This window comes from Bactrocera dorsalis, chromosome 3, assembly GCF_023373825.1.
Source record: "Bactrocera dorsalis isolate Fly_Bdor chromosome 3, ASM2337382v1, whole genome shotgun sequence".
NCBI lineage: Eukaryota > Metazoa > Arthropoda > Insecta > Diptera > Tephritidae > Bactrocera > Bactrocera dorsalis.
In genome coordinates, this window is record NC_064305.1 from 21,591,290 (window position 1) to 21,606,364 (window position 15,075).

The following is a 15,075-nucleotide window of genomic DNA, read 5'->3' on the forward strand; positions in this document are numbered from 1 at the left end:
AACAGTCGCGCAATCAATTTCACAGCTGGCAAACTTCGCAAATCAAAATGTCAAAATCGAAAACTGACAGGCTCGTTGTTCTAATTCAATTTTGGAGTTTGATAAAGTGAAAAAATTCGCCAAAATTATTACTAGTAGAGTGGAGGAAATAGAAATAGACTGCACATTCGTGTCATAATTGACAAGAAGTTATATTGGAGAGCAAAATTTTTAAATTTTTATTATTATTAGTAAATATTAATATAGATAAATATATAGTAAGTATGTGTTAATGATCATCTCGATCATAATTTGCATGTATGTATGTGGCTTGGAAAATTTTGTATAATTTGACAGTGTCATTGTAATTTATATTTATCGCAATAATACACGTGCTAGGTCCAGAGTGACAGTTTCCTACAGAGATAACTGTCAAACCAGAGATGTCATAGTGGCTGTTTAACACTTAAATGACTCGGTTCAAAAACATATTAATACTTATACAATTTACAAACTAATGAAGGTGAGATTATGACAGTTTTAAAAATTTTTCGGGGTTTATTTGAAATAAAAATATTATATTAAACGAAAACCACACTAATACATACAAAAAAATAGCGGAACTCACAACATATTTCAACACTTTCCCGTACATTTTGTTTTTATTCTTCATCGCACCTTTTTGCTTCCTTTCTGAGCTATTTTCTATTTTGCACAACACATTTTTGCGGAATCCGCAAATTTTATTTTATTTTTATTAAACCTCCTATTTGTTTTTTTTTTTTTTTTTAAGCGGACATTTTTTCAGCTGTTGGAATATTTATTTGCTCACGTATTTTATGCCCATATGTTAACTTCACAGTTAGTTTACAAACAGGGAAAATTTGTAGATTCATCTTTGTTTACAAATATTGCGATCGTGATCTCGATTTGTCAATTGACAGACTAGTCTAGTGTACTCATGATATTGATAAAAGCACTTTGAAGGCAATATATGTAGGTGAGATAAAGTAAGTAACCGTGTCGATTTTCAACGTACGAGAGAGTATTGAAATATGTACATATTTTCCCTAATTATAAAAGCCCCTCAAATGAGTTGAGCAATGTCGCGCATTCGTCGTGATAAAATGTATCATTAACTATTTTCAAGTAGTCATAGTTCAGTCAAGTTCCGTCTTTGTTTTTACTTTACTCAAAAACATATTATTGGAAATATATTATGTATTATATTATCCTTAGTTTATATTCCTTTTGTCTAAATTTCGAAAAAAGCCTAATCAAATAATTTCACGTTGAAAATTTTAGCCTTTGGACCAAGGCCTGTTTCCATAGAAAATACACTAGCATCGTTGGTTTTTATTTTTAAATTCCTACAGATCAGAGGTGGCATCGCTTTGACTTTAGACGCATATTTCTCAGAATTGTTCACTCTACAAAAGTGCCCGGTGCAAAAAGTCGTAACTCACACCGGCGAGGTAGTACGAGGCTTTAAATCCGATTTTTTCAAGAATTCGCAATTTTGTATATAATTGTATAATTTTCATAGATTTTTTAATACATACCATCTATAAAAATTCTATAAAGACTTACTGGCGTACGGCTTTCTGTGTACTTTGCATCTGTTTGCCATTATTTTTCAATAGCCTTTGCTTTACTACAAGCATTATAAATTTATGTATGTACATAGCGCTCATTTGCTGCAAGACCGGCATAAGTCAAAAGTTTTCAACTTACTACAACCTTACACGGTGACTCCAACCTTACACTTCTTCTCAAGCGGAGCATATAAGAGATATTCTGTGTACTTTTGCATCTGTTACCATTATTTTTCAATAACCTTTCCTACAAGCAATATATGTACAGATGTATGTGGTGTGTATTAACAAGCTATCCCCATTTTATCATTGTTTATTTGCTTGCATATCTAATCAATTGACACAAAACAACAAAAACCTCAAAAGTCTTCGACACTAAGTGCGCTCAGATAAATTGTTTAGTTTTGTTTGGCGCGTGCCGTTGCCAGACATTGATTACTATCACCATTAAATTATTGAAATTGCTACGATTTATCTGCTCACTGAGTATTTGCGTGTTGTTTCTATATTTCTTTTGCTTACTTCTCTCTTCCCCACGCTTATTCCTTCTCTTGTTCTGTCGCAGGTTCGTTAATTGCCTATTCGCAAGTTTAACAACATTTTGCATGTCGATTGGGGGAGCTACGATTTGGCAATAAAATTCCATTAGTCGCCACGTGTTTCACCAACTTTCAGTAAAGGTATGCTTTGTTCATTTCGATTAATGACACTTGAGGAAAAATCGCTTTTTCTATCGTTTATTGTTTATATTCCTATATATATTTTATTTGCATATTTTCTTTACCAACTTTGGATTGGTAGTAATGTTAGAAAATAATTTGTCAAATTTATATTCTTTGTAGGGTTGCTCAAGTTATGTATGCAAAATAGTCAGTTACAGTCTTTGACTTCTTAGCAATGCATTTGACAGGAAAATCATATAAGATCGTGATTGTCATTTGTTTTCGGTCAGCGCAACTTCCCTTCATTACTTCACACCTAATTTATACATATTACTTCTTATACTACTTAAGGGTCACATCTATGACCGCCAAAAAACGGGATTTTTGGGATCTTTGTACGAAATGTTGTAAATAAAGATATATTTGTATATAATTTATGGGTATACCCAGGTCATTGTACAGAAAAACTGAAGAAATAAACAGAAAAAATCAAAAAGATCGAATGATTTGTATTTAAGTTACAACCGCAACCAATTTGAAAAATGTAGTTTTGAGAAAACAGCTATACTCTGAAAGCCTAAAAAATAGATTTCTTAGAAGTCTGAAATAGATTTCTGATATGAATATGCACTTCGTTTTACTGATATACACACATACACATATACTACATAAAGATATTATCCTGAATCATATCTCAGATTAGGCAAGGCATAGCATAGAGTTCAAACCATACATATACATATGTATTTTCAGTGTCTGTCAAAGGAATAAGTTATGTTTTTACCTAAAATTTTTTGAGGTTATAATTACTACTTTCGATTGCCTATCCTGGACTTCTGACTTTGTAATTACATATGTAGTTAAGACTTACTTTTGCATGAAGTCCTTAAGAATATGAATCTCTTCCTGTTTAGATATGTATATTGCAACTCAACACCGTTTCTGTCGGTAGACCTTCAAGAACAGTGAATCGAAGAAGCAACTTGTATACATACATACATACTTATATACATACATATATGCAATAGATTGGCATAGTGAAATATAACAGATATAACACTTAATGAGTAGAAATGTTGACTTAAAGAATATTTTTATAAAAATATTATAAATCTTATGTCTTGTAATATACCCAAACATTGCTTAGGAATACTAAACCTCCCTCTCTTTATTAGTATGGATTTCTACTGGAGATTTTTCTGTAACTCACATAATGCGCAATATCCATTAATAAAATTTGCACGCAATTTCAACAAACTCTGTGAAGGTATCAACGCATTTCAACCAACTTCCGATTATTATTTATAACTCGAAAAATGAAGCGCAGTATCGCAGCCACAAATGAGTATTCAGCGCTTATTTAGTTTGTATGTATTTAATTACGTTGTAGATTAAAGCAAAGCTTCGTCGAAATGATTTGCAGGAAAAGTTTTGATTTGTCGGTACCAACGTGAATTAGATTACGTAAGTCAGCAAACTGCAGGAGATTACTATAAAAGTATATACCCATCTACATATACAGCTATGTTCCCTTATTAACGTAAACATTTGAGCTTAAATTTTCCTTATTTCTAAAATACATACGTACATATACTATATATGTAAGTACATGCTTAGGCATTATTGATAATTTCTCATTTGAAAATCGAAAGTTATGCAAGAAAGTTATTGGTTTAAGTATGGAATTGTAATTTGCATAAATAATAGAAAAATGGGTAGAGGAATATACTGTATTCTAGAAATACCGTGCATTATATACGAACTCTTTGGAAAAGGTATTACTCCTTCTCAAATCGCAAAAATACTGATTGTTCGTGAGAAAGGGTATTGGTATATCGTATCAGTCAATTCTGATCCAGAGACAGAAAATAAAAAATAAAATCCTGAAGGCTTCTCCACGTAAATCCACTACCACAGTTGCTCGAAAAACTGTGAGAATTGTTGATCTATTATGGCCGAAATTACCGAAAAATTTGGCTTAAACATTTTGGAAGCTCCCGTCATGACGCTCACCTCTATGGACACATCAGCCGAAAAAACCCGCTTCTTTGAAAAAAATATAAAAGCGCGGATTCTTTCGCTAAGGCTGGAGAGAGTGATGCAAATTTTTGGAAAATAGTAATATGGAGCGATGAATCAAAAGTAAATCGAACTGGACGCGATAAAACGTTTGTTCATCGCCCGAAAGGCCAATCCTTAAACCCAAGATACACTAAAAAAAAGGGTAAAACATGGTGAAGGTAATGTCATGGTGTGGGGTGCGTTGGATTAGAATTGATGGGAAAATGCGTCAGTATTCGTATTAAAAAATCCTAAGACACACAAAGAAGCCATTCTCAATTGAAGCACAGCCTGTAAATTGGATTTTCATGAATGATAATAAACCGAAACCTGCAGCTTGGGCGATAAATGATTGGTTATCTACCGAAACTATTAAATAATTGGAATGCCCAGCGCAAAGTCCCGATCTTAACCCGACAGAAAATCTTTGAAATAATGTCAATGTTAATATCGGGACAAAAAAATTCAAAAATTTGGATGATCTTTGTTCGGGAATTAAGGAAGCGTTGAATCCCATTGCAGCAGAAGCCGGTATCAAGCAGTTTGCTTAAAATTTTCATTGTGGTAAAAAAATTATTCAGTAAGCCAGTATATCGGCAACATAGAGACATCTAATAGTTATTTCCAGCACTTTAGACTAATCCTGTAGACTATTTTTATACACAATTCTTTTGTTCAAATAAATATAATAATAATACATATTTTAATAAAATTTCATTAATTTTATAAATTAGTTTGCTAAAATATGTTTCATTGTTTATTTTTGCAGGTATGTGCCTATTGGATTTTTCTCTTACTTATACATGGTGCACACCCAGAATAAATAAATAATATAATACTTATTACAAAAGCACCATTGCTTTGAAAAATATTCGAATTTAAGGTTTGTACACTCTAATTATCGCTAAATTTGGTAGTCTAAAAGCAAGGTCTAAATGTCTCACTGCAGTTGATTACATCAGATCTTCAAAGAGTCATTACTGCACTCTTTTTAAGATCAACAAAGCCCACGGCAAAGATAGTTTTCGATACACCTTTGAAAAACCGTAAAAGCTGAAAATGTGGCATATTTTAGTTCAAGCAGAAGGGTTGTAGGAAGTGTTGCAATTAAAATATTTTTCCAAAAGAAGAAAACAGTAACTTGTCTCAAACAACTACTTATTTTGTACTTCTCCCGGCATCCAGCCCCGAAATTATGCTAATTTTCAATATTTTCCTCTTTTATATGACTCAGTGGTGATAACCAATAAACCGTAACCAACACAGTATTTTTTGGAATTTATTTATTTATTATTATTTATTTAATTTAATTTAATTTCAAAATACTGTTATTAAACGCTTACGTTTAATATTAGATTGTGTAAGTATCTGGAATTCTCAACTCTCATGACATTTTAAAAACAAACGCTGCTGGAACTCACCCTCATCAGCCTAGTCAAGAAACAGTGCGAAAAGATTACACAAATGAAACGAAAAATACAATTTCATAATGATATACCATACCGTTAAAAATTACTGAAAATAAACACCTGCCAAAAGGCATTCCGAAAGTGAAATATCGAAGCGCTCGAATTCATTTAGTAAAATATATAAGAATAACATGACAGTAAAAGCAAGATGTTGAGAGAATGACAGAAGTGTAAGCAATCCCGTGAACTTGGCGATAGGCAGCAGCAGCCTGCCAAGCGCTATTGATTCAGCATTTTCAGACTGGAAATGTTAATTAGCAGACTTGATGCGATTTATAAATAATGCAATTTATATCATATATAAGTGCAAAGATCTACATGATTGCTTACAAATCCCATAAATTGTTAATAAATTAGCTAAGATATGACATACACTGACAGGTGGTGAGCTAGGCAAGCTTGAGAATTTTCGGTCGAAAAATTGTAAAAAAAATATTGAATAAAATAAGCAATATTAATTTATGAGGTTACATGGGTTTCAAAGACTCAAAAAATGGGTATTTTTTTTCAATTTTTTAATAATATTTGTACTGAAATTATTTATTTAACAGTTTGACATATTAATGATACATATTTAATAAATACTTTGTGAAATTTTTACACAAAAATATTGAATAATCAGCACTTCAGAGCTCATGTCCCTCGCCCTCTCAAAAAAAAGTGCTCTCGCCGTGGACAGGATAACTCACGACTGGTTCATCTAAAATTAAAAAACCAAATATTTTTAGTTAGTACATGAATAAAACTCGTACTTGAACGAAGGAAAAAAAATTGAAATTTGAGTTTTTGGCGGAGTTGTTAACACAGAACTACACCATTTGGTCAAATTTTAGGCATATGTTGCCTCGTATAATACCTAGTAATAAATAAAAAAAATCCTTCGTTCAATTACGAGATAATATTATTTTGAAGAAGTGTGCAAGTGTGTGTGTGGTCTGATGGACGGAACTGTCGAAGGATCTAGCTCTTAGAATTTTGATCGGATAATTTTAAAATTTTGGGAGAATATTCTACACATATTATACTATTAAATAAGATGAAAAAAAATCGATTTTTTGAAATTTTGAAACCCATGTAACCCCATATACCCTAAACAGGGTACCACAAAATTTGTACTACGGAGATCGGTCGGAGATCAAATAAAATATATTTATCTACACAATATGATATTTTCGTCTGTCTGTATATATGCGAATTAGTCTGAGTTTTTGAGATATTGACCTTTAATTTTGCATAAGCACTTTCCTTACCAAAGAACTGCTAATTTGTCGGAACAGCCGATACCGAACCACTGAAGCATATAGCTGTCATACAAACTGAACGATTCGCAAAATTATTTGATGTGTATAATTGTACCTTGACTTTCTGTTTGGTTAATTATATAGTTGACAAACGGAATGTGCTACTCTAGTAAAAAATTTATTTTTTTCTTGTGTTCTTAAATGTACATATTTCTAAATTCCTGTCAATAAGTTTAAATATATTAACTTAACTTCAAAATTTTATATTTTCCGGAAGATGGCAACCCATATTATATTATTTCGGTACATATGTATACCTACTATATACATATGTACATATATAACTCGTTATACATTCAATGCTTTCAACCTAATTTTAATGTAATATTAGCATCAGACTAATTAATTTGAATTTAAGCTAATTATGAATCGTAACAACAATAGCTCTGTAAATAGTCTGCTCATATAAAATCAAAAAATAAAAATACACATTCCGTTTAAAAAGATGCATATGTGTCTCTATATTATATGTATATTAGCATATTTCGCATACCAATCGTGCCGCGATATTCGATTTCTAATCCGTATGCAGACTCACAAAATCCGTAAATATTAATCGACCGAATATGTTTGGCATTAAGAAAACGGCGAATAAAATTTTCAACCATAAAACAAATGTTTGTTTATAAATATTTTTTTGTGGTTAAATTTGTAGAATTATATTATATACTCCAATAATAACATAAGCATTTTATTATTTTTATTTTTTGCAATTTCCAAATTTCTTTCCGCTTCATAGGCTCTTTCTTTGGCACGCGTTCACGTTTTTGATGCGTGACTTTTAAAACAATAAATATTCCAAGACAAAAAAGAATCAAATAATGATTTGTGTAGAATAGCTCAACAATTTTTTAAGTATATTTTTTTTTTTATAAAAAATTAGAAAAATACTGAATTTAAAGCACAAATTGAAACGCCAGAGCGTTGCTAGCATAAAGTTTTTTTTTGTTTTGGCGATTAACACGCCCACAACATTCTAGAGTGTTTTAGAAAGCATTTAAAATTTTAGAAAACCCCTTGTCGACTGTTGTCATGGCCAAAATATTTTTTTTCTTTGGGAATTAAATTATATCACCACTTTTCTATGTCAATGCCAAGGGCTGTGTAAGGGTTTTAGTATTTTTGGAGATGAGAGTATTGTAAAAATATTTAATCGTATTTAATATTTGAATACGGAGCCTATGAAGGGGGGTCATTTGGAATTTGTTAGTCGATACAGCAGTGGCTTCTATTTTGTTATGAATTCTGATAAGTGTTTAAGTTTTTCTTAAATGTAAGTTTTGTAGAAGAATTTTTCCTGGATCAATATTGAAAATATGCACTTCAATGATCTGAATCTTTGATTCCTGTGCATCCTGTTATAACTTGTTTTGAGATCGTCGGCATTTTTAATTCCAATTCAGACCAGTGTAGAAATGTTTTCAACAAAAGCGAAATTGGAGTGTCTAAAAGCTTTTATGAACCGGAGTTTTGATGAATCAAGCTATAGCCTTGCCGATTGGCACGTAACTTTGTCTGTCATACTGAAACTACAAACCAACTAAATCATTATCGCTTAAATTTTAGAACACTCATTTAGATAAACAAATCCACGCTAAGCTCATTATATAAATTTTGAAAATAATATGACTTCAGTGACTAATTGACAAACAAGGTTGGATTGAATGTCCTCGAATACTACACAACAATATCAATTTAAACCCTACCTATAAATATCCGGTAAATTTCAATAACAAATGTATTAAGTGTAAGCCTGTTTAGAAAAAATACTAAAATTTCAACTGGTAATTATTATTATTCCACCATACATAGAGATATTAAGAACAAAACGGCACATGTGTTCCAAGAAATTTGTGTCTGAGTTGCTTGTGTGCATGTTTTTTTTTTTTGTGAGCAGTTGGGTTAAAACATTAAAGAATAATTTTCTTTATGAAATTATGAAATCTCGAAAAGCGGAAGGATAATCTACATATAGTTAAGATTTGAGCTTGAATTATTTTATACAAAAAATCATACAAAAATCAGATTGATTTTATTATGCTACAACATCTCAATAAAGATCCGAAAAGTGGGTGCTTTTAATACCGACCTCTTAAAAATTGTGTTCAATGTTACATAGGCGGTTTTTTATATATCGGGATTTGGCAACCTTAGTGTTGCTATCTAACCACTCACAACTTTATCGTAAAGTGTGACATTTTTAAATCCAATACACATGTGCTCTAGAACGTTTTTTTACATATGAAGCGATATTGTGTTGTTATACAGTAATGTAAAATATTCATTTCGACCAAAAATTAAATTATATCGCGAACTTTTTTGAGCGGATATTTTTTTACAACTTAGGCGATCGATGAACTAACTTCATTCATTTTTCGACACTTAATGATATTTAATGGTGTAGTCTGGTACTTGTATGCCTATTTTCAATGAACTTCTTTGGAGGGATGTTTGTTTTTTATAAGAACAATAAAAATTATGAATTATCTTGAATTTTTAAAGTGCTGTTAATTTACATATTGAAAAACAATAAAAAAAATGTATTTGAAAAAATTAATACTTTATTACTATTATTATTGTCACTCAAAGTTGGGAACCTCAAAAAAAAATGTACGTGGGTACACTCGGGTGGATTTTGGCTCTTGAATGTTAGCTGAAATCGAATAATTCTTGTTTATTCTTAATCTATAGACATTGCCATTCTGGTCGGAAACTACTGAAGTTAAGTTAGCCGCTAAAATTTGAAAGCAATCGGTTCTGAAGAAAAAAGTTTGGATCCGTGCCCGACTAAAAAATAATGTTTTGAAGGGAAAACACTCATTTAAAGTTCAACAACTCTCCCCCCCCCCCCCCGCGGACGTTCTAACTATATATAACTCCCGAATCTTTCGAATTTCTGTCTGAATTTCCAACAGTAATAATTCTCAAGACATTGTACTTTTAAATTAAGCAAAACAAAAATTTTCGATTTTGAAACCCAAAATTACCAGAATAATACCTTTAATATTGTATGTTAACATTTTGACTTAAAAGCACAAAATTGTGTTCACGTTGGATCGGCCACAATTTGTCAGACGCTCAAAACAGACTCGTGTCGATTGGTCGAGATAATTGGCCCCTATTATGAGTTGCATTTCGATCTTCGCTATTCGATGGGCTTATCGGAAATCGAAAATCGAATGTCAAATTCGTATTATGAGCTATTGCAACTCTGTCGAAATTTTCGTTGAGCATCGAAATGGCTTGTCGAACAGAATTTTTTTTTTTGAAAAAAAAAAAAAAAAACCTTTGGGGTTCCGGGGGGGGAAACAGCGTATCGTAAGTGAATGGAAATTTGTGAAAATGTAGGTTTTTTTGCGTTTATTTATTTGCTTTATATGGTAACAAATAATTAATATTTATACTATTTTTGTTAATTTTATGCAGGGCCCGAAACGTCCCCCAGGAAATCTGGTAAATTACTATAAAAAATGTGATTTTGCTTGTTGCATTTCAGCTCGGTATAATTGAAATTTTATATCCCCCCATCTTTGGCAAATGAAATTCTCCAGGGCCATCGAGTTACCTCAGAATAGTACCACCGACACCGACCGTGGGCTGTGCAAGTCCAAGCATGTTTTCATTCCCGAAACTAAGTTGATTACGAATCCCTGAGCACAAAATCGTAAAGCTGTTGCCAATTTGAGTATATTGGGAATAGATTTTCGCTCGTGTGCCAATCGCTGCAGCATCTCCTCTGTAGCGCGACCGCTAAATCAAACAAACGCCTCTTTCGACAAACGGAAGTTTTTTATAAATCTACAAATAAAAATCTCCCTAAATGTTCTGAACATGTATAAAACCTCTCACAAATAGCATTGTACTTACGTAGCGGAATCCATTATGTTCCAATAGGGTTTTGGAAGCGTCCCTTAAGCTTCTTTCTATTTCTAGCCAATTCCAATAAGGCTTTCCTCCTCCTTCTGAAGAGTCGTCCAAACCACAACTCAGTCCTAGTCATATATTTAATTTGTAACTTATATTTATATTTTCTTTATTTATAAAATATTTGTTAGTTTTATCTGACAGATGTAGATGACTATCGTTGAACATATCAAAATGAATTGCAATTCACAATGAAACGCAATCTCACTCTTCATCGAATGAGCGTCGTAATAACCAAATGCAAATTTCGTTCGGACCAGCAGGTTTTCGATCGTTTGCCGAGATCGAATGCAAACTCATAATAGGGGCCAATATGATGCTTCCCCCCCCCCCCCCCCCCGAAACACGTTTACAGGTATGACAATCGTACAGATGACAAATTGTGGCTTTACGCGTACGGGCCCGAAAGTATACAGCAGTCGACTATATTAGTGTTGCCAGATGAACTTTACATTCCCGTAAGTAAAAGAGAAACTAGGAAGACAACTTTTTTCGACACCTGAAGAGTAGGTTGATGCATTCCAGAAACGGCAAATATTTTGGAGATATCGTCAATCATAGGGTGGCCGAAATTGGCTTCGACGAATTGTCCGGGGGGGGAGGGGGAGTGGAAAAAATACAAAAGAAGGACACCCTCGTATAAACAAGGAATGCTCCAATAAACTCTTTGTTCCTAGCACTCTCTCATACGTATATACTATATATATAGTATAAGATGATCAAATATTTGTCCTCTATTGTTTTAAAACATTATTGCGCTCTACTTCCTGTTAAAGCTTTCATCTACAAAAATAACTGCTATTCTCCAAAACAAAAACTCTTCCATATTATTACATTTCAACTGAAGTTGTTTCTCACAATCAGACTGCTTTGCAAATGTCTTTTCTAGTTTTCCCCCGAATGCTATAATACTGTTCTGCATAAAACTACCGCTATAAGCGCTATGCAAAGCAGTAACGTAAGCTTCTTTAATGCAGCTTACATATTTTTACATTTTAATGATATAGAGCCATGCAGATCTCGTACAAACTATGAATGCAAGTATGTATGTATAGTATATATGTATGTGTGTGCAAATGCCTCACTGCATTTCATTAAATCACTAAAGCCTTTTACATTGTTAGTGCAGCGCTTTTCTTAGTTTTTAATCCAAGCTGCTATTTTCATCCTCTCCCTGCTAAACAATATATTTGCATAGAGCAGTAGTATAATACTATACTCTGTATGGGTACCACGGGCGGTATGAGCAACAACTTAGCACACGTTGGCAGTTCGCAGGCATGCTTACACTTTTGTATTGGTTTATGTGTTTCGTGCTTATTATTCTTTGATTTTTTTTTGCATCCACTTTTATAAAAACCTTGGCAGTGGCTCTGAGTTGGAGCGTTTAATTCTTTATTTTTTATTTTCAATATAAACACAGCAAACGGATTGAGTATTTTTTTTTGCAGTTTGTGAGTTTACTGATTAAAGCTCAAATGTTACGACTGTTTTTATGAAATTAGTAGAAGAACGTAGAAAGTACATTAAATTTAAAAGTTGCCTGATTTTGACATTTCTTTTTTACTACAAAAAGGTCCGCAAGTAATACATAATAAACAAAAACATGAAGACTGCCAATACAAGACATTGTGACTAGTAGTTTAAAGCCGTAAGGCGAAAATCCAATTTTCTGTTTTTTTAGAACACATTGAAGGAAAAAAACTCAATTTTCAGCGAAAAAATCGGCTAATTTGTTATAGTAATAATATAATGGTGTAAAACTATCAAACATAGTACATCAACGACCTCTGTATTTTTTCTGCCGCCATAGACAACTGACGTCACAAGTTCAATCGCTAATACATGCCAGAAAATTCATGTACATTTCTCGTGTTTAGCCCATATCAATTTCAAAACAGCTATCATTTAGAAAACTACCCTGCACTGTCACAAATTCCTTTCAATAATTCATAGCCACTCTTTGCGTCTGCCTATCTATTTATTTGCCCGTGAGTTATAGTCTAGGTAGACTAGGTGTGCATAGAAAAAACTTTCGACATTTCAACACGCCAACTTATGACACCAATACTTATTTATTTTTTGGTTTTTTTTCCTTTCGCGAAGGAAATCGATAAAGGATTTTCATTATTTAAATACTGAGTTCCCATTAAAAATCTGTCGAAGCTACCTGCGTCATTATATACATTTTTAAAATAAAATGGTAATGCATCAAGTGGTAGTACAGGGTGACGAATTGTGCTACAAAAACTTAAGTAATAACTTTTTTTAATCAATGCATTGGAAGTTCGAAAATCGCTGTATCGGGTATATTGGGAAGGTAAGAAAAGTATTGATCCAATTCAACCTATTTTTGACACACCGACATATCTTTGACGGGGAAGGATTATCTCTGAATTTCAAATTTGTATCTCACACATTAGGGTCCAAATGTTCATTACCTAGGAGCTTAAAAAGGATTTGTTGGATTTGAACTTTTGGTCACATGGTGGCATACCCGCATTATTTGTGCGAAGTTTTATCCTGTTATATTGATTGCTTCTTGATTTTTACATGAAAACGAAAGAATCAGATGGAATTTGATTTATCGCACTTTTAGAATTTTTTAAAAGTACCGTTATATGAGAAATGAGCGGGATGCGATATCAATCATTTTCACCCTGTGGGTAGAGGTTCATATGAGATTTATCTTGAACAAATTTGGTTATTTTATCTTGAACGGTTTGAGAGATATGTACATTAAACTCATTAGAGGGCCACTTTATCAACACTTTTTTTTACTACGACCCTCTGTACCAATGTAAATGACTTCATGCATATGCGAAACCTAATTAAAACTATGTTAAGACTGAAATTTCAAAGATTAGATTACATTTAAGCATTTCATAACCCAACAGTGTTCTCACTGCCGTTAGAAAGATTAAAAAACAACTGTTATTGTCATTCAAGAATTCACATCGCTTAATATTTATCAAAAGAAAAGATTGTCATATAGTATTTTGAAATAAAAGCCGTCTTTTCTTAATATTTTCCATATAATAGAAATAATGGATGCATTTTTTCATTTTTTGGTCGATTTTCAGGTGAAATTAGATTCATTGCTCTAAAAAAAATGTGTTTGTTTACATTTTTTTCCCTTTGTAGTGTCTAAATCAGCTGTGATAACGTAACAGATTTCAGTGACTAGTATTTTCACCCTGTGGGTAGTAGATTGCGCAAAATGAGATTTAGCGTGGATCAGTTTAAGAGATATGTACATTAAACTCATTAGAGGACCACTTTATTTTTTTTACTACTATCCTCTGTACCAATGTAAATGACTTCATGCATATGCGAAACCTAATTCAAAAATTAATCATTGCGGCCTGAAGGATTGAAGTCCGGATTGGCTCTATTTTCGATATAATGGACCGCTTCAGGTCATTCAGTTTCTGGGTTTTGTTTTGTACACCTCTTGCTCGACATAACGCCTTAAAAAGTCTGATGCTGTCAGGTCAGGTGTCTTTAGAGGCCAGCGGAAAGTCCGGTTTCTTGATATTAATTTTTTTTTTTCAAAATTTCTTTGGAGCTTTGCAATAACCGGTGAGTTGCATCCATCTTACAGCTATTGTTAGTCCGTTTTCCTCAAAGAAGTATGGTCCGACAATAAACCTGGATAAAATTGCGCACCACACAGTGACTCGTTCTGGGTGAAGTTTCATCTCGTGGATTATTTCTGGATTTAATTTACTCCATACATGGCAACTTAGGTTGTTTACATCTCCAATTAAATCTAAATGAGCCCTATCAGACATAAACAGGCAATTTATTATGTTTTATGCCGTCTTCTTTAACCATTTCAGTCATGTTTTGGCGGAATGCCATGCGAATGGGCAAATCTGGAGGGTTTAACCGGCTTTTTATTTGAACTTTGTACGGAAGTAGGTTTAAGTCATCACGAATTATGCGTTGTAATGATCGTCTCCTAACTCCGAGTTGTGCTGATAAGTGGCAAGTCGAAACTCTTGAATTTGCTTGAATTGACGTTGCAACAGCCGCGTTTCTTTCTTGAACACGAACATACGGATCTCGATGGTATGGTCTT

General features: G+C 32.8%; 1 protein-coding gene across 3 annotated transcripts in view; it reads left to right on the forward strand.

Moving 5' to 3' along the window:
* Positions 1 to 15,075, forward strand: part of LOC105224544 (uncharacterized) — a 133,230-nt gene that overhangs the window by 71,722 nt on the left and 46,433 nt on the right. The window contains exon 1 of one of the 3 annotated variants that reach the window (XM_049452179.1): positions 5,090 to 5,180. The exons of the other annotated variants lie outside the window; for them this stretch is intronic. The gene's annotated coding sequence lies outside the window, so the exon portion shown is untranslated. Of the gene's footprint in view, positions 1 to 5,089; positions 5,181 to 15,075 lie in introns of those variants that run through there. 3 annotated transcript variants of the gene reach the window in all.